The following is a 21,409-nucleotide window of genomic DNA, read 5'->3' as shown; positions in this document are numbered from 1 at the left end:
ACCCCTTACCACTAGTTCCAGCAGCCCTTGAACAGCTCCGGTCAGCCCAGTACATCACCAAATTGGATCTCCGTAGTGCTTACAACCTCATCCGTATCCGACAGGGAGACGAGTGGAAAACCGGGTTCTCAACCATTATTGGCCACTATGAGTACCTCGTTATGCCCTTCGGCCTAGCTAACAGTCCTTCCGTGTTCCAGGCTGTTGAGATATTCAGAGATATGCTCAACCAGTGGGTAATAGTGTTCATCGACGACATCCTTGTTTACTCCAATTCCTTACCTGAACATATCCAGCACGTCAGAGCGGTGCTAAGACGCCTCATTCACAACCAGTTGTACGCCAAGATTTCTAAATGTGAGTTCCATCAGACCTGCATATCATTCCTGGGCTATATAATCAGTCCCGAGGGAGTCGCCATGGACCAGCAGAAGGTCGACTCCGTCACACAATGGCCACAAACTGAGACAATTCGACAGCTACAACGTTTCCTGGGGTTTGCCAACTTCTACCGACGGTTCATCAGGAACTTCAGCTCAGTAGCTGCTCCCCTTACAGCCATGGTCAAGGCCAATAACGCTCGCGTAAAGTGGAGTCCAGACGCCATTAGAGCATTCAACCAGCTCAAATCCCGTTTCTCCAGTGCACCCATCCTGTGTCATCCTGACCCCAATCAACCTTTTGTGGTTGAAATTGACACATCTGACACTGGTATTGGAGCCATTTTGTCCCAGAAATATGGAAGAATGGAGACACTGGCTTGAGGGCGCCAAACACCCGTTTACCGTCATTACTGATTACAAGAACCTTGAGTACATCCGATCCTGTAAGCGACTAAACCCCAGACAAGCAAGATGGGCTCTATTCTTTACCCGTTTTGACTTCCAAGTCACATACATCCCAGGTTCAAAGAAAGTCAAGGCGGACGCTCTCTCTCGCCTCTCGGACGAAGAGACTTTGGCTGAGGATGTTGAACCCATTTTGAAGAATCCCTTAATCATACCTCACATTCAATGGGACATTGAGAATGAAATTATACAAGCCTCTGAACAAAACCCCACTCCGCAGTTATGTCCCGAAAACAAAATCTTTGTTTCCCCGTTGCTCCATGAGAAGCTGATAGCTGAAGTTCACAATCATCCCAGTTCCGGTCACCCAGGCAGCACTGCAACAGCTCAACTAATCCAATCCCGCTATTGGTGGCCGTCTATTAACAAGGACGTAATCAACTTTATTAACAAATGCTCCCCCTGTCAAATGGCCAAACATTCCCGTCACCGTCCAGCTGGCCTGCTCCAACCCTTAGAGGTCCCACGTCGTCCCTGGTCACATATAGCCATAGATTTTATCACTGACTTACCTCAGTCCCAAGGAAACACCACCATCCTCACTGTTGTGGATCGATTCTCTAAGGCCTGTCGACTCATCACCATACCCAAACTGCCTACAGCCCTAGAAACAGCAGAAATGCTGTGCGAATATGTATTCCGTTATTATGGTCTTCCTGAAGACATCGTCTCAGACCGAGGTTCCCAGTTCACCTCCCGATTATGGTCTGCCTTCTTCAGAAACCTCCAGGTGAACATTAGTCTGACTTCAGGTTACCATTCACAGCCCAACGGACAGACAGAACGTCTCAATCAAGAGATCGGTCGCTTTCTACGAACCTACTGTCACTCCAACCAAGCAGATTGGAATAAATCTCTAGTGGGCTGAATATGCACAGAACTCCCTGAGAAAGTCATCAACAGGTCTGACTCCCTTCCAATGCGTACTTGGTTTTCAACCTCCTCTATTCCCCTGGTCAGGTGAGACCACAGAACTCCCAGCAGTCGACACTTGGTTCAGGAAGTGTGAGGAGGTATTGAACGCAGCTCACACCCATCTATCACACGCCATTAGAAGGTTCAAGGAACAAGCCGATCGTCACCGTCGTCCTGGTCCCACGTATTCCCCAGGACAGTGGGTGTGGCTATCCGCTCGAGACCTGCGCTTAAAGCTACCTTGCAGAAAACTTAGCCCCAGGTACGTGGGTCCGTTCCAAATAGATAGACAAATATCACCGACTCGGTCCCAGTCATTCCCCTCGCTGGCCAGCAAAGGCCACCATCTTCGGACTTCTAAGCATTACATCATCCACCTAGACCAGGGTTTTTCAAATATATATATATATATATATATATATATATATATATATATATATATATATATATATATATATAAAGACACAGACAGATGTCAGACTGTTAACTCGCTTTTATCATCATTTGCATGAAAGAGCAATTATTTACAGAGTAATAACAAGTATTTTAATTTAACATTTTTAAAACTAGGATGTTGGTTAATATGAATAGAACAGTTCCAAGAACTGTCCATCCCAGTCAAAACAGTGGAAGTTTAGTGGGTCTCATGCTGTCATTAGCCAAAATATTTTGACAAACCACACATAAAGGTCGTGGTTCATCAGCTGGTCCTGTCCACGTAAATCATAAACTCAAATACTGATCATCATATCGTTGTCTTTTGGGTTTAAGCCCTGAACTTGAATGCTTTTGTGGCGAGGGGGCGTGGCCGAGCGCCGTGGCAACGGAGTGAGGCCACCGCATAAGTGGATACACCTACTGTGCGCACCTGCCTCAGATCCCACGGAAGGAGCTCTGGATCATAAAAGAAGGAACAAGGGCAGAGGAAGCCGAGGGAGGACCGGACCCGGACATATTTTACTTTTGCTTTCAGTTTGACGGCAGTCTCCGTGAGGATCTGCCGTCCATTTGTTTTGGTTTAGACGGAGCTGCCGTCACTGTCATTAATAAATCACTTTAAAACTGCTTCGGTTCTCCGCCTCCTTCCCGGCGGCCAAAGGGCCGTGAACTTCATTACAGCTTTGAATCGGGGTGGGTCTCAGAAACCGACCCATTGTATTAGCAGGCATATACCTGTATTGGCGGGCTTGCCAAACAGAAGCGAATTCACAGCTATGGCCTTCTGGGTAAAAAAGGTTTTCTTATATTTGACGTATTTTTTATTTTTTTTGCTTTGTTTAATTAAAAAGTTTAAATATAATAAAAATACATATAGTAATTAAACTTAATAATTATATTTTTATTATATTAGATTTTTTCCCGCGCCTCCCCTGACATGCTCTGGCGCCCCCCAGGGGAGGCTCGCCTCACACTTTGAAAACCCCTGACCTAGACTGATTGTGCACACACCTGAATTGAATCCAGTTAACGACCCACGTACCCTTTATAAGCAGCACTCAAACCTTCAGTCAGTGCGAAGTCTTGTTCAGCCCCAGCCAGCATTACTGAGCGTTATATCCTGCCTGATCTCCTGTGAATTACTCCAGCCCGTTTCTGACTCTGCTTTGCCTTCTGACTGCCCACGACCCAAGCCTGATACACGGACTCTGGTACTCGCTGCCTGCCCTTGACCCAAGCCTGATACACGGACTCTGAATCACGCCGCCTGCCTCTGACCCACGCCTGGTAAATTACTCTGTGTCTGTCAGCCGCCAGCCTTAAGACCCTTATTGCTATTGTTGTTGTGTGTTCGCACCTTTGTGTGTATTGTATGTTTGAGTGAAAGTGTGACTAATAAATACTGCATAATGGATCCCTCCGTGTCAGTCTTCTCGTTACACACACACACACACACACACACACACACACACACACTGTGCCCAAATACAAAGATGCACACACACACACAAAAACACAATAAACGTGTTTAGAAAACCCAAATCTATGTCATTACTAACATATAATACAAAATACAAAAATGTTTTATGGGCTGATCAGATCATAAGAAGATGATCAGCCCAGCTCAAAAAGAACGTCAGCGATTTGATCTCTTTAATCTTAAGTTAACTGATGTCGTTGGTGCCTCGCTAACTTACACAGCGGATAATAAACATTCTATAGCAAACATTATAATGGACTATAAACGTATTTCAAATATTACAGTATGATGTATTATTATTCCTCTTACTTGAAACTATGCTTACTGTTTTGAAAATAGCTTGAGCGTTGCCGGCAAAATTCAAAAACTTCTTTAGACAAATGTGATGTCAATCAGCACCAGGAACTGTCTGCAGCAAATTTAATTTTGGGGTGGCATCCAGGGTGGCCAATCGGATGTCAGGGGTGTCCCTTACTCCAGCTTGAAATTCTTTGAGCACAGTTCATTGTTATAATTTGCACTTGTATTGCTTCTTTGTTGAATTAATGAATGCCTCCTCAATTGTAAGTTGCTCTGGACAAAAGCGTATGCTAAATGACTTATTACTGTATTGCAAACATAACTATCATCATCACTATGGCCCTGTTTACACTGCCAGTTAAATGTGACCCAATTCCGACTTTTTGCTCATATGTGATACAGATCGGATCTGTTCTATAGCTGTGTAAGCATGAAAAAACGCATGCATTCGGATATTCAGAGATCGGTTTCAGGCCTCCTTATTATGTGGAAATAAATCAGATATAAATCGCATATGTGACAATGTGACTCATGTAAACAGGCAGATCGGATTTATTGAGGCATTTTGTTTTATATGTTGTTAAACTGGTGACAATGTAGTGCTTCTCCGTGGTTTTATGACATAGAAGAAAGAGCATGTGTCGAGACGCCAACGTGGTGAGCAACAACAACAGAGGAAACATGGAGGAGGAAAGAAGACAGTAGCCACAATTTGCTCCCACCAGACATGAGATCTCTCTCATTCCCACAAATTCCTTTAAATGATTGACACCATATATAAACTGTAGGTGCAAGCTGCGCTGACGCCCCTTTCACGGCCTCAAAATCATTTTAAAGTTGGGGGAACTTCATGTTGTAACTTTTGCTCTTTGTCGCTATTAATACACGCACTGCGGGCTACACAGAAAGCAACGTTATTCTCTCTAACACCAGTGTGCGCACAGCCAAAGGCTACATCTTAAACTACACACACACACATCAGGGCTATACCATTACATAAACTGCAGGGGGGTAAATCTCGACTGAAACCATTCACTGCTTATACTACACTTAGTATATTTTGCAGAGCTAAAAACAAGACAATTTCTTCTATCGTTGCTAGCGTGGAACAAATGCTAGAAATCGCATGAATTCTTTATGCATGCATGACATCTTAAATTGTATAGGACATGGGTCACAATTGAAACAACGTGTAAACAGACAGGCAAAAAATATCAAATATAGGCAAAAAATCGGAATTGGGCATCAACAACTGACAGTGTAAACGGGTCCTATGTTAAAAGTTTCAAATCGAAGTTAGCAAAATGATCCCTTTCAAAGGGACAATTGGAATGAAGGATTCCAAAGGAGTAGAAGTGGTAATCCTAATATTCTTTGAGTATGTTTTGTTCGTGTTGCATAATGGAGATATTCTGTTCAATGAGGATTTTGGGTCCTTAGCTTTTTTCAACTATATGCTTTATGAAGGGTAAAACCCTCTGAAGGGCTTTTAGCACCAGGATAAGCCTTTCAGAATGGAACAATGTCTAAACCTGATGACAAACACATAAGAGCAAGTCAACATTTTCAACCAAAACATGAATTCATAAATGTAGCCCAATGTAGTGCAGAAATGTTATATTTATCATCAAACTGTAAAAAGACTGAACCCTGAGTGGGCAAAGAATAAGCCAGTGATTTTGATGCTTGATAATAAGCACCATCACATCAAATTTAATAATGCAGTGCCTTGAAGCTAAAAACACTTTTTTAAAACAGTTTTTGACTCTCCTAAAGCATAAAAACACCATAATATGTTTGCAAATATTTAAGAAACATACTTGTTTATCTGATGTGTTTTCCCATGCTGGAACGATATCTTTGTTTTGGTAATTTAACCCTGCCCAATGCCAGTATAGCAAATTATATTTCAGCACCCTGGGTTGCCTTGGTGGAAAACCATGTATTTCATTCATTCATTCAGAAAGGTTCTGAAAGCATGCGTACATATAATAATACAACAAATAATTTGTTACAACCCTATTTGCTGAAATAATAAAAGAAAACGTTTGAGGTTACAGAAGTAACCCTTCGTTCCCCGAGGAGTGGAACGGAAGTGCTATTAAGTGGATTTGATATTGAAAATCCACGTATGGGAAGGATTCGGTTCAGAAGCCGCTTGTATGAAAGAGTATTGAACGGGCCAATGAATGCAATGAATTGGCAGCGTAAGCTTGCACAGGTGTGCTTCATTGCCAATTATCCCAGCATATAAGCACACCTGGAGCGAGCAAACGCCATCCTTTTAAGCTGAAGAGACTTTCAAACAGCTAAGGGACAGTCATTATGGCTACGGAGTATAGCACTTCCGTTCCCCTCCTCGGGGAACGAAGGGTTACTTCTGTAACCTCGAACGTTCCCCTTCGGTTGGGGAACTTCAGTGCTATTAAGTGGATTTGATATTGAAAATCCACGTATGGGAAGACTATGGAAAGCGCCATAATGACTGCACCTTACCAACGCCCCCGATGAGGGGATAGTCAAGCAAGTGTGATGCACGTGTCCCTGGCCCTAATTTATCCTACTTCAACAGAAGTCTTACGGATTTAGATATATTTTTGGGGAAGTCGTGAGCATCTAGATAATTCTAGGAAAATACGACAGTACGTTGGGAAGCGTGCAATCCCGATAGGGAGGACGCTACGGAGGCCATCCGCTACCCAAGGGGGGAATAGATGGCAGAATTTACATATGGACTAGCCCTAAAAAGGGGGAGTACACATAGCACAAAAGTGGTTAGCGGAGAGGGAAGACACGGGTCCACCCAGGGGGAGGGGGGACTTAACCGTGGCGGAATAAGCATATGGGATCGCCTAGTGGGGATCACGCATAGCAGGCACCTTTACCCAAAACGCGGGCTGACCAGCGGGCAGACCAACAACGTAGTGGGCCAGCAAGTGACTCCTCCGCTGAGTCAGTGCTGGGTGCCACGGAGGAATCTGCAGGGCTCACCTGACGGGGAACTTTACTGACAGATAAAAAGGCGCTCGTACCTCCGTGTTAGGGAGAATGGCGCAGCAAGCGTGTCTCAACACCCTACCGAATTGTTTCCTCAATCACAAAAGGGGTTATCTAATACCCTTGAGGAAACCGGCTCCACTCGCAGATTGTAAAACCTTGCAAATGTGTTGGGTGTCACCCAGCATGCAGCTCTACAGATGTCTGTTAGAGAGGCGCCGCGTGCGCGCGCTCGAGAGGATGCGAAGCTCCGAGTGGAGTGCACACGCACTCTCGGGGGACGCGGCTCACCTCGGCTCTGATAAGCGAGAGAATGGCATCCACAAACCAGTGGGAAAACTTAATTCGGTACTGCACTTCCCTGCTGCCTACCGCCATAACAGACGAAGAGCTGCTCAGATGATCTAAACTCTGAGTGCGGTCCGGATAATACGCAAGACGCGAACTGGACAATAAAGAAAGGGCTGGGTCTGCCTCTTCTGAGGGCAGCTCTTGCAGGCTCACTACCTGGTATTAAAATAGAGTGGTAGGAACCTTGGGCACATATCGTGGGCGGGGTCTCAGGACGTGAGAGAAAGCCAAGCAAATTACAGGCACGAGTTACAGACCGAAAAAATGCCTCCGGGTCCCCGACCCTCTAATCGATATCAACGCGACCAGCAGAGGTGTCTTCAGGGATAGAAAGATACCGAGTCGAGGATCGAAGGGATCTGATTCGGCTCGTGTAACGAGGGCGAGATCCTAAGAGGGCATGAGAGGGGGTGGGGTGGATTAATTCGCCTAGCGCCCCTGAGGAACCGGATGATGAGGTTATGCGTTCCCACGGTGCCGCCAGCCACCGCGTCATGAGAGCGGAGATGGCAGCCATGTAACCTTGAGTGTGGAGGGCGACAGCCTGCTCTCCAGCTTCTCTCGGCGTAAAGCAAGCACAACGCTGATCTGGCAAATTACGGGGGTCTTCTCTGCGAGAGACGCACCATTCAGTGAATAGACTCCACGTCAGGGCATAGGCGTGCTCGGGGAGGGGGCTCTAGCCCGAGTGACGGTATTAGCCACCGCAATCGGAGGTTACCTAAGTCTTCCTCGTGTCTAAGGACCTCCAAAGATCGGCGAGGGTGCCAGATGGTGCCCTGTCCCTGAGAGAGAAGGTGCTCTCTCGAAGGGAACTGCCAGGGGAGGGCCATCACAAGGAGGGAGAGCTCTGACATCCAGGTCCGGTTGAGCCAGAGGGGCGCAACCAGCAACCTGTTCCTCGTCCTCCCTGACCTTGCACAGTAACTGCGCGAGCAGGCTCACTGGGGGAAACCAATAATATCCAGCTGCAGACCCGCAGAGCCACACACGTTTCAGGCACACACAGTCTAGCACACACGATCTAGGCAGGAAAGACCATATATGGTTATCCATTGGGGTTTATAGCATACGCTGTCCCGAGAACGGTAGTATGATTTGTACAAAGAAAGGCAAATGTACAATTAATTAATTATTACTCTACGTCATTAATTTTTTAATCGATAATCATATTGATTAATCTAATAAACCATAACATGCTTGACTAGGTTATAATGAGATATTATTGTTTTGTGACAAATACTTAAAACAAAGAATACTTCCATGCCAGAAATGAGAGCAAACCATATATAATTTATAAAATATGTATTAGTTTTATTGCATTATAAGGAATAAGAGCTCTCCCAAGTTTGATCATAATATTTATATGTACTTATTACAATTCATGAAGTACTTAAGACAGATCTTTTTTTTTTTTTACTGTATATACATTTGTAGTCATGATGAATCATTGTAATTCATGTTTGCTTTGTGACATATACATACAGACACACAGTGGAAGTTTTATGTCAAAAAAAATGTATTTTTAAATTTTAAGTAAACATGGCTCATATACTAGTCAAATAAATGCAACCCTTTACAATATGGTTGGATTGGTTAACGTTAGTTAATGTAATAGTTAATATGAATTATGATGTTATGATAATGAACAACACATCTGTTAAGCATTAAATGATATTTGTTTATGTTAACTAAACACATATGAATTTTTATAGTGCATTATTTATGTTAACATTAACATTTAACAATGATTTCGTTCAGCATTACATAACTTGGTTAGCATAACTTTTCAACATTACATAACTTCTCTTAACTTGCACATATTCTAATGCATCCCTTTACATTAACAGCTAAATTAGTTAATGTTTACTTATGCATACACTAATGAATTTGTTAATGGATTAAATACACCACTTAATGAAACACACAAATAATGTAAACTTAGAAATATAGTAATAAATATAGTGTTGAATAATGCATTAATTCACAATAACAAATAATGAACTATGACTCACTACACAAGCACTACACAATAAACATAGAAATTAATGGGTATGGTTTGGGGATGTTAAACAAAAAAAAAGCAGCTTCAACTTGTAGGTTAGTCATTTTTGTGTACAAACATAATTAATCATGGGAACCTTATTGCAAAGTAAGATACATTATATAATTTGAAAATATAAAATATAATACATTATATAATTTGTTACTTATATTTGAAGACTTTATTAACATGACATACCACTAACACAAAATGAACTGATGTGTTAAACAGTTTGCTAATTTGAGGTCCAGTAAAATCAATAATCGCTGCTTTGTGATAAACCTATAGGTGTTAGTAACACATCAGTTATTATTGGGTTAAACTCCTTTGAAGAAGATCAACTAATTAGCATAAATTAGTATGGGTAGGTTAAAATGAACAATGGTTATGTGTTATGCTGAACTGCAGTTGTGATTCATTATTTGATATTGTGAACTAATGTATTACCTAACGCATTATTATATTTGACGCATGCATGCTAATCCATTAACAAATACATCATTGAATATGTAAGTAAACATTAATCATTTAAGCTGTTAATATAAAGAAATGCATTAGAATTTGAGTTTATGAGTTAACAATAACAACAAATAAGCTGAAGTAATGCTTAACAAATGTTTTTCATTGTTAATTCATTTTAACTAATGCATTAACTAATGTTACCTAATTCAACATTATAAAGCATTATCAAACATTTTAACAAAATTACAAAAAAAAAAAATTGTTATAATGGCAAACTAAATTGATTTTGATAGTATTAGCCAACCCTTTCATTCTCCAAATGAAGAATTCACTCTCAGATTCATTTTATCATGGCACTCCAATAAAAAAATCTCCATGTCTTTCCTCAATGAAAAACAAAATGTGAATGGGTTTCTGTCTCCCATGTTGAAGAGGTTTTGAAGAGCCTTTTCCCTGTCTTCCTCTTCCATTTGGAGGAAAAGTGGCTCTTCCACAGCGCCCTTGAACATGTCTCGATTGGCATGTATCCACTGTTCTGCCACTTTCATGTCTCTGATCATAGGAAGCTCCTTAGTGAGAAAATAACAAGGAGTACAACTTTACTATTATTTAAAACTTTTTATAAACATTACAAAATTCACATTTACACTGATAAATACCTCACTGCTGTTAGATGTAGTCCCATGTACCAATAGTGTCCTCTGGAGGTTTTCGGTCCTGTAACACACACGCACATGCACAATAGGATAGGGTGCAATATGGCATAAATTGTAGGGAAATAAACAAATACCTTTCTGGGAAAGTTCCAAAATTCTCCAAGAGAACCAGTGCCCACCATCTTCTGATTTTTGGAAAATCATGCTTAAAGACAGAAAAACAAAGAAATCTTTTAAATATCTAAATAGCATGCAATCCAATTACAGTATTTGTGCTCCAAATAACTTACCGATGTGAAGTCAAAGGGGGCTCCCAAAACAACATATAGAGCATACTGCAACAAAATGAGTTTGAAAGATAAAAATAACAATGACAGAAGAAACAAAACAATGCCAATCTGGTAGCAATTATTGGAATAATGCATTAGTTTATTTTTAGAAAAAAATTATATTGCCTTACCATCAACATGAAGACTCCACAGTCCACGCCGCCAAGTTGCTGGGGCACATCCGTAATAAAATGAAAAAGATTTGAGTTAAGAGTGAGAGATTGAAATATGTTCAAATTACAAATCTAACCTTGTTTTTCAGTAGCATCCATGTTCCTGGCGCAATTTTAGCTGTCATCTTACTAAAAGAAATACAGAAGAACAAACATGAATATTCATGAACAAGTATTCAAGCTACAAAAACAGTAGCCCACAGTAACTGGGACACAGTAAAACATGCAAATTCAGAACATCATGCAAACATTCAAATAACTATTAAGGAAACATTTTGAACTTTTGAACGCAAACCTTGTATGAACTCTGAACCAAGAACAATGAACCGAACCATAAACATTTTTAAAGCAACCTGAAAATGTGCACATAGCGCTCATCACCCAACCCATAGGGATTGGTTGAATCTAAGAAGCACATTTGTCTATCTTTTGGCTTCATTACCTGGAAAATACAAGTGTTATTATGTTGGAATACTACAATGGCTTTTCTCGGTTCTGATCACATAAATGCAAGCAATTTACAGATGCAATCATATATCCAAGAAACAAATAGCAAAATACTTACACACAACATCCAGTGTCCTGGCATCCAAGCAGGAAAGACAATTGAATCTTTTAATGCAATGTCATCCTATAGATAATTGCAACAGCAACAAACAAAAAATAAACAATAATGAGTACATTGTTTTTTTTATTTAATTAGTTACTAATTACATTTTTAGAACTATGAATGAGATTACTGGAAAAGACAGTGAAGGGTCCAAATTATTTGGAGGTAACCAGGTAGCCACAACGTATGCATCTGCTGTCCAGACATCCATTCCCTATAATGACATCATTATACAAGTGTATACAAGTAACACAATTATGGCTTAAGCTACTTCAGAAAAGTCCATTTAAGACTTGCTGTACCTGTTCTTTTGCCATCAATGCAACCACCTCAAGGCAGCTGTTTGCAATCTACCAATGTTTTAAAGAAATCTGTTACAGTTAAACAGTTAATGATATGCATTTCAAATGTTAATATTTACTCACTGTTGCTTCCAACTGCTCATTGAGACCCAGTGTCCAGAAGTCTTTCCTTTTAAGGACAATGTTGCCAACCTCAGCAATTGTCTCATCTGGGTTCACTGTTTTCAAAGCCCAGTCAAGCTTAAAAACAGATAGAACACAAAATTTTTAGTTTGATTGTTGAAACACATTTGGTGTTTTTCAGACATTAAACCAAACAAAATTGAAACACTCAAACATGTACCATTTTTGATTGCCTATTACTTTGAGGACAATCCCAGCAGACTCTATTTGCAGACAAGTGTTTGATGTCCCACACCATTTCATTTTCTTCTGTAATAAAAATAATAAATATAGACAATTGAGTAATACAGCTTATAAAGTGTATTTCACAATAAATAATCATAGTTACCAGATATATAAAAACTTACTGGTTGGGACCGTCACAGATGTAAGGCTTGTTTCCTCCATCTCAACTTCTGTGGTTTCCTCAGTGGAGATGTTAATGTTATCTTTTAACATACAATGAAATATTTAGCGAACAATGTGAATAACTGATTAAACGGCTTATAAAGTTTATTTCAGGATATACATAAACACACACACACACACACACGCACACGCACACGCACACACACACACGCACACACACACACAGTTGAAGTCAGAATTATTCCCTGTATTATTCGCCACTCTGTTTATTTTTTTTCCCAATAAAAAAATATTTGACTAGATTCTTTCAAGACATTTTTATACAGCTTAAAGTGACATTTAAAGGCTTAACTAGGTTAATTAGGGTAACTAGGCAGGTTAGGGTAATTGGGCAAGTCATTGTGTAATGATGGTTTGTTCTGTAGATTATTGAGGAAAAAAAATATATAGCTTATATAGTGCTTATATATAGCTTATATAGTGTGTGTGTGTATAAAAAGAAGACTTACTACTGATTGGGACAGTTACAGATGTAAGGCCTGTGTCCTCCAACTCAGTTCCTGTGGTTTCCCCATGCAAGATGTTCATGTTTTCTAGTACAATAATAAAATATATATATATATATATATATATATATATATATATATATATATATATATATATATATATATATATATATATATATAAATATATATATGTATATATATATATATATATATATATATATATATATATATATATATATATATATATATATATATATATATATATATAAAAAACTCAAAAATACATATATTTTGGTGGCCAATGCTGTTCCACCAATTGTAAAAATGTTAAAGATTTTATAAGGCGTTTTAATCTTACCCAGCACAGCTTGTCCATGCATATTCGCCATCATCCTAGATCCAAAAGTCTTCCTTAATTTGGTCATCACTTCTTTGTTCTTTTTTTCATTGTAGTGGTGAATTATGGATCTCATTTGAAACAAATGAGTAGAAGGCAGAGACATGTTCAAAAAATAGTTGTTTTTCCTCATCTTTGAGAAAAGTTGTTCTGCAACCTGGCTATTTATTTTGCCAGCTAGTTGAGGCACTATAGTGATCTTCCTCAAAACATCTCTGCTGTCTTTGGAGTTACTCTCATGAAAACGATCAGACAATACATAATGATCAGAAGAGCCTGTTACAGGGTGTCCATGAGGGTCTCTTATTTTCAGTTTTTCCTCTAGCCAGGGCAAAGACACTTTCAGTTTCCCAGATTTTGCCAATTTTATGTTCTCTTCAGTGGGTTCCGTTAGGCGTCCTTCGTATGGATGAATGGGAATATTTTCTGGTACTCTTAGATTAGTGTGTGTTGCAAGACCACGTGCAAAGTCATAAATTATTACATTGGGGATGTGCTTCCATGATAATAGCAAATCAGCAAAATCCCGAGGGCTCTCAGCTCGAAGATTGCACTTTAGACTGTAGACTATCCCACATGGGCACATGATCACTCCCCATCCTCCTAATACAAGAATACAAAAAGTAGGATTCAAAATAGATTCAAAATTTTACACACACACACACACACACACACACACACACACACACACACACACATACATATACATATATATAGATATACATATATACATATATATATATACCCATTCTAATGAAAAAAAAAGTAAATATTAAAGTATAAAATATCACGTATTAGAAGCTCACCAGAGGCTCCCCAGATTTTCTCAAAGACTTTATCATAGGTCTGCCTAGATTTCATTTCTTCAGACAATCTGTGTAGGAGGTCATTGCGAGATCCGGTGAAGTCTAATCCACATTCTTTGCACAACCTCCTAATGACATTTACCTTTAAAAAAAATTACTGTGTACAGCATACATTGTAAAAAAATTGGCCAAATAAAGGTGCAATTTAACCAACCTTTTGTTTGCGAAGTTTTTCCTTGAGCCTCTCCTCTGTGACTGTAATTTCAGAGATCTCAGATGAAAACTTTGAAGAACGACGTTTTTCAAACTCTGTATTCAGCACAATGTCTGAATGACGTGTGTTCTTGCCAATCCAAGGAGACCAGAAGTGATACGTAGGTGGAACTGCAAATGGATTATTTGTACCACCTAAAACAGCAGAATTATTAACAGGTGTTGCATTATTTAGCTTTATTTTTACTTTTTTCTGCAACACAGTGTATTTAAAGCTGTACGTTTGCACATACTTGTAACAAATCCACGACATATCATCTCTTTGGACAAAGCCTCCCAGAATGTTTCTAGATTAACCTCCCCTTTAAAGCTCTCTGGAGGTTCTTCTATGTCACTTACTGTAAAAAGCATATTCCACAATAACACACCAAAACAAAATAACAAAACGTTTAAAATGTAGTAAATGTAATCTGTTTTCAATGAACATACCAGAAAACTGGAAAACACCCTTTTTATGTAAGTCCATAATAACAACAGGGGGGTAATCACCGCAGGTAACACATGAGTACTTGTACTCGTGTTCTGTGAGGGCTTCAAAGTGTAAATATCCATGTAGTACCGTATCTGCAGGTGGAAACTTTTTACCAGTCAAGTCTTGTAAAAAAGCAACTGCTCTGCTAACTGCAGTGTGCACCTGAAAAACAACATTGTGTTAAGTGTTAAAAAATATAAAAACATGCTACATAACTACATAAAACTAATAACTACCTAAACAATGGTCTTTATAACATCACATACAGTCATATCAAGTGTAAAATTACCTGAAGAAGGCTTCTTAAAGTCAGACATAAGGGAAGGTCAAGGATGATGTGATCATTAAAATTATGCAAACCATCCTTCCATTCCTAATAGCGGTAAAGCATACCACACAGCGGGCACTGCTTACTGTAAGTGGCAACATCTAAAATGTAAAAAAATAATAATAATAATACATAAACTATAAGACAACATAGCTTATTAATGCACACACAATAAACATTACAATAAACCCAGCATACCTTTAATTGTGTCCCAGTTCGAAAGAATTTTAGCCCTCCTTGTAATTAAAATTGGGTCACTGAGGGGGACAACTCCTGGACATCTCTGACACATTGTTTCAGAAGGACAGAGGTTTCTTGGGTAGGTTTTTGTTGATGGTACCCTAACATCATCTGGCAGAACAGGAGGTATCTTTTTGTTTTCAAAAATGTAGGACACCATGTTCTTTAGTTTCAGACCTTTTGGTGGATACACAGGCCTCTCATTTTCAAAGTCATCTTCATCTGATTGAAGATGTGGCCTGTTTGGTGAAAGTTCTGTGCTGAAGACAGTGCGAAACAGCTCACGATCAGTTTGAAACAGGTGCCACTTTGCAATGTGTTTATGTGCACATGATTGTTTAGATTTTGCACAGGGGCAGTGCCATGTGTTTAACTTTGTATCATACACAACCATTACACGTCCCAACTGGCTATAATAGGACACATTGGGTTCAAACACAGAAATGATTTTTTTTGTTTGTGGGATGCCAATTGTTTGCACAGAGAGTGGCACACAGTGGCTGTCAGCAAGCTGTTGCCGAGTAAGGCATATTTTTCTCTTTTCGCTACCAAACCACTTTGCTTTCACCATTTCTGTTAGAACTTCCTGCTTTAAAGTGAGTGGTTCTGCAGAGGACGTGCAGTACATTACAGATCGTATGTGTTTACATTGATAAGAGAAGAGCCCACTTCTTTGTGCAACTTCCATGTTGACCTGACATTCACTATCTTCACAGCGAACCTTATGTTCTCCCTTTGTTTTTAATTGAACGTGAATTGGAATACTCTGTCCTTTAGTAGTTTTAAGTACAGCAAATATACCATTGGTCTTATCCACACACTGGCTTGTAAGATGGAACTCAGCGGTAATATCCTGCATTGGTTGTTCTGTGTGTTTCCGGTCAATATGTTTCTTTAAGTTTTTCCTATTCATAAGAATACCGCAAACACGGCATTTTTTTTTAACAACAGGCCTTACACGGACCCTGCCTGAGGACATATTATTTAGTAAGGCTGCCGGTATGGTCACAGTCTCGTTTGTATGTAACAGGGTTTCTCTTTCTCCGACTTCCATCATGTTCACTGTTACACTTGACTCTATTGGAGTTTCGCTCACTGCAGATTTGATCACTGTTTCGCATGTTGGTGATGGAGCTTTTTTCGTAGCCGGTATGGTCACTTTTACACTTACTGGAGTGTCCTTAACTTTTTTTTTGTCTGAAGTGTGAAGCGATTTATTTTTGCAAAGTTGTAAATGATGTTCAAAATCCCTTCTTTTTAAAACCGTAATTTCACAGTACAGACAATGAAAATGGAGTCCAGGTCTGCATCCCAGTCCACATCTGTGCATAGTGAAGCCTGAAATAAATATATCATTACATTAGTAATGCACCATACTACAATAAATACTGGGCTGTATGTATGCATGCATGTGTGTATACAGCCCAAGAGATCAGGGTGATGGCTTTTTGTTTAAAGATAAATAAACAATGAGGATTATGCAATGATGCCTCTTGTACATCATCTTATTATTATTTTTTGGGAGAAGCCTGCGCAGGTTACTAGATGAATAAAAGTAACTATTTGCCAGGTGAACAAATAACTTTAGATATTCATACCTTCATGTCTAACTGCTTTCCTGAAATGGCTCTGAAGATGCAGATCTAATTTGACCCGTGTGGTTGGCTTAAATTCCAAGCAGAAAGGGCAATGATAAAGTTCACAGCAAGTTTGGCACTTATGGAGCTGAGGTAAGTCTTTGTCCTTCTGAACTGTAATGTGTGTCTACAAGACATGAAAAAATAAGCATTTGAAACCATGTTCTACAATAATCCCATAAACAATAATTCTACCAGTGTTAAAATATAAAATATGTCTAAGTGTTAAAATATAAAAACGTAAAATACTTAAAAACATATAATAGCTTTATCTTAAATCATTTATTAACAATTTAAAACATAGAGGTAAAGTTGGTTTTATATTCACACATTCAGACTTTCCCCTTAATAATATAATTTCATAAAAGTGTTATTTGCAAACTCTAAACAGTGAAATCATATTAGCAGCCAATGACTATCCAAGTACAACATTGTTCAGAGTCAAATAAACAGTGTTAATGTTGTTTTCAAGCCACACTTACATGCTAATTCCAATCGAATATTCAAAGTAACATGGTAAACAATATAGATAGAAGTAAAGTTGGTTTTATATTCACACATTCAGACTTTCCCCTTAATAATATAATTTCATAAAAGTATTATTTGCAAACTCTAAACAATAAAATCATATTAGCAGCAAATGACTATCAAAGTACAACATTGATCACAGTCAAATAAACAGTGTTAATGTTGTTTTCAAGTCATATTTGCATGCTAATTCCAATCAAATATTCAAAGTAACATGGTAAACGATACAGAGAATTCTAAATGAACGAATGTGCGAATATAAAACCAACTTTACCTCTATATTTAAAAAACCCAAACTGTCCGCAGGTAAAAAAAGTGTCAAATTCAAAATGTCAGTAATAGCAACGACAGACATGACACAATCGGTATTTTAACGCAACTAGATATCTTAACCTTTATGAAAATAATACATCATGTAACAATATTAACGTTTAAATAAACCTTTCTTACCCTTTTTGTAATCTCCGCCATATTGTTACCTTTTAACTCCAAATCACATTATGACATGAATGTTTCTTACCGCGATCGGTATTTTTAACATAAAAATTTAACTTTATAAATATGTCTACATATAAAGTTAATGATATGATCTATCTTATCCGACGTGTGTCATGATCTCCGCCATGTTTTTACGTTATACTAACTCCACCCCTCCACCCCATATATGGTTTGCCTAGAATGTGTGTCCTAGATTGTGTGTGCCTAAAATGTGTGTGGTTCTGCGGGTCTGCAGCTGGATATATCTCGGGGAAACGCGTAATTGCGCATGCCCCGAGGCCAGCTGTAAGCCAGTGCATCCGTGCCGAGAGGACTCGGTCAGGGAAAGAACAACTGGCAATGAGTGATCTCAGGGGAAGCAACAGATTGATCTGGACTTCCCCGAATCGCGCCCATATCAGCTGAACAGACTCGGGGTGGAGTCTCCATAGTTCAGGATGTAAGGCTGTCGTGAGAGTGCATCGGCTGCACGGTTGAGCTTGCCTGTATATGAATGGCTTGCAGCGATTTCAGCCGCGGATGACTCCAGAGGAGCAGACGGCGGGCGAGCTGAGACATGCGGCGGGAGCGCATACCCCCCATACGGTTGATATACGCCGCCGCCACCGTACTGTCCGTTCTGACCAGCACGTGTTGCCGCTCCAGCACCGGAAAAAAACGGTGGAGAGCGAGCAACACTGCCAACAGCTCCAGGCGATATGCCAATGCAACTGGGTACCTTTCCACAGGTCCGCAGCCACATGCCCACAACGCACAGCCCCCCAGCCCGTGTTGGAAGCGTCTGTTGAACAACAACAAGACTGCACGCCTGTCCTAGAGACACTCAGGCCTGTAGGAACAAGGGGTCGCTCCAAGGGCTGAGGGCGCGGCGACACATCGCAATAACAGAGACTCTGTGTGCGCGCGCGTGCCATGCGCGTCTGGGGACTCGATCGTGAAGCCAGTGCTGAAGTGGTCACATATAGAGTAATCCGAGCGGCATGAAGCGGCTGCGGATGCCATATGCCCCAGGAGCCTCTGAAATAGTTTCAGTGGGACCACTATTTTACTGTCGAGCTCTCTCAGACAGTACAGCATTAGCTGAGTGCGCTCTCCGGAGAGGCGCGCTGCCATGGTGACTGAGTCCAGCTCCAGCCCGAGAAAAGAGATCCTCTGCACGGGGGCGAGTTTGGTGAGTATGCGGATGCCCGCGAGACGAAGGGGTGCTAAGGCACCCTCCGCTGGCTTGGTGAGGACCCGCGGAGACAGAGAGAGCCCGAAGGGGAGGGCTTTGTATTGCCAAGCTCGACCTACAAATGCAAACCGCAGAAACTGACGGTGGCGAGGAAGAGTGGGGACATGGAAATACGTGTCCATGAGGTCTAATGCTGCAGACCAACCCAGACAACGAACGCACCGGAGGATGCGCTTCTGCATGAGCCTTCTGAACGGCAGCTTGTGCAGACAGCGGTTCAAAACGCGCAGATCTAGGATTGGCCGTGACCCACCGCTCTTTTTGGGCACGATGAAGTGTGGGCTGTGAAACCCACTCTCCATCTCGGCTGGAGGGAACGGCTCGATTGCACCCTTCGCCAGGAGGACAGTAATCTCCTCTCGCAAGACAGGGGGGGACAGGGGGCTGACCCTGGTGAATACACACCAGTTACTTGGGGGGCCATTTCGCGAACTGAATCGCATAGCCGAGTCTGATTGTGCGTATGAGCCACCGCGAAGAGCTGGCCCGCGCTAACCAGGCAGGCAGAGCTCTCGCTAATGGACTCATTGCTACAATCGCTGACGTACCAGCAGTGGGGCAGCGCGGAGTGGGTGTGCTGATCCGGGAAGCACGCGGGTCCCACGGAAAAGCTGGAGGTGAGATATTTGCTCTCACTCCGCAACCGAGCTCCGGAGGGGAGGCTCGAGGGGTGGGAGAAAGGAGACCGTCCTCCCAGCGCTCGTGAGCCACTGGCGAAATGCACTGAATCTGCAAGCTAGAAAGCATAGCGTCCCAGACTGGCAGATTTCGTGCTGTCACATCCGGGGAAGTGGAAAAGTGCTTCTTCATGATGTTTTCATGGCCGTAAAAAGTGCCGTTGGAAATGGGGCCCCGCCCTTCAGCGGGGAAAGTTCCCTCTTTTCCGAATGGCCTGTCCCAGGGACGCTTCGCGGTCCGTTGCTGGACTTAGCGGTGTTCTGGGCAGGGGGGGCTGCCTGCTTTCGAGGTGCTCGACGCGCTCGCTTCGCCAGAGGCGTGTGCGGGGGCAGTGCAGTTCTCGTAGGCGGGCGCCTTCGGCGAGGAGCAGGTATGAATGGCACGGCGGGCGGAGCGGGCTACGGACCGCCGATAAGACATCACCCATCAACTGCTCTCTCACCACCTCGAATTCCTGGGTGAATTCACAGACTGTGTCGCCGAACGTGGCTTGGGATATGGGGAAGTCAAGAAAGCGGACTTTGTCGACTTCGCGCATATCAGCCAGGAGTGGCGCTCCTGGATCACTAGTGTGGACATCGTCCTCCCCAACGCACACGCAGCGGACTCAGTAGTCCGAAGAGCTAAGTCGGCGGGGTTGCGAAGCTCATAAGCCTGGGTTGGACCCACCCTTGTGCAGCTCGGCCGAAGCAGCCTGGGCGGCAGCCTTGTAAGCTCTAGCTCCGAGGGAGGCAGATAACTTACAGGCTTTGGATGGAAGACGAGGCGGACTCCACCAAGAAGAGGCGCCGCACGGATAAACCGCCATCGCGCACTCAACCAGAGGAATCGCCACATACCCCCTGGCCGTTCCACCGTCAAGAGTGGTGAGGGTGGAGGGACACGCAGCACGAGCAGAAAAAAGTACCCTTCAAGTCTGCGTGAGCCTACTGTGCACCTCCGGGAAGAAGGGGACACCCCTCTAGTCGGTCCGGCCGCAGAGCTGGGGGATAAACCATCTCCAACCCACGGCCGAAGCAGTCCGGGAAAGCATGGCTAACATGTCCGTTTCAGTATCCGTTTGACAGTGCTCACCTGCCCGGAGGGGGCGAGCGGGTCTGGATCATCATCGGTTAATGAAAGCCCACCCTCAAATGCCGCGGTGGACGTCTGGTCTCGCATGGCATCGCAATGACGACATGAACTTCCCGCGAGCAGCGCATTAACATGCTGGACCCCTTAGGCATGCAATGCAGTGCCCGTGCCAATCATCCGAGGACAGGAAACCACCGCATCCAGAGACGCACAGTCGGAGCGTCATCCTGAAAAGGACGTGCTGCAAGACTGTGTTGCTCTTTCTGAGAAGTTTGCAACTTTATACGCACCGCTCTGGAGGA

At 41.8% G+C, this 21,409-nt stretch overlaps 1 pseudogene; it reads right to left on the bottom strand.

Annotated features, from left to right (window-relative positions):
- Positions 1-8,620: 8,620 nt before the first annotated feature.
- LOC110438276 (uncharacterized) lies at positions 8,621-17,517 on the bottom strand (annotated as a pseudogene).
- Positions 17,518-21,409: the final 3,892 nt, after the last annotated feature.

This window comes from Danio rerio, chromosome 22, assembly GCF_049306965.1.
Source record: "Danio rerio strain Tuebingen ecotype United States chromosome 22, GRCz12tu, whole genome shotgun sequence".
Taxonomy (NCBI): Eukaryota; Metazoa; Chordata; class Actinopteri; order Cypriniformes; family Danionidae; genus Danio; species Danio rerio.
This window is presented reverse-complemented; position numbering and strand designations above follow the sequence as displayed.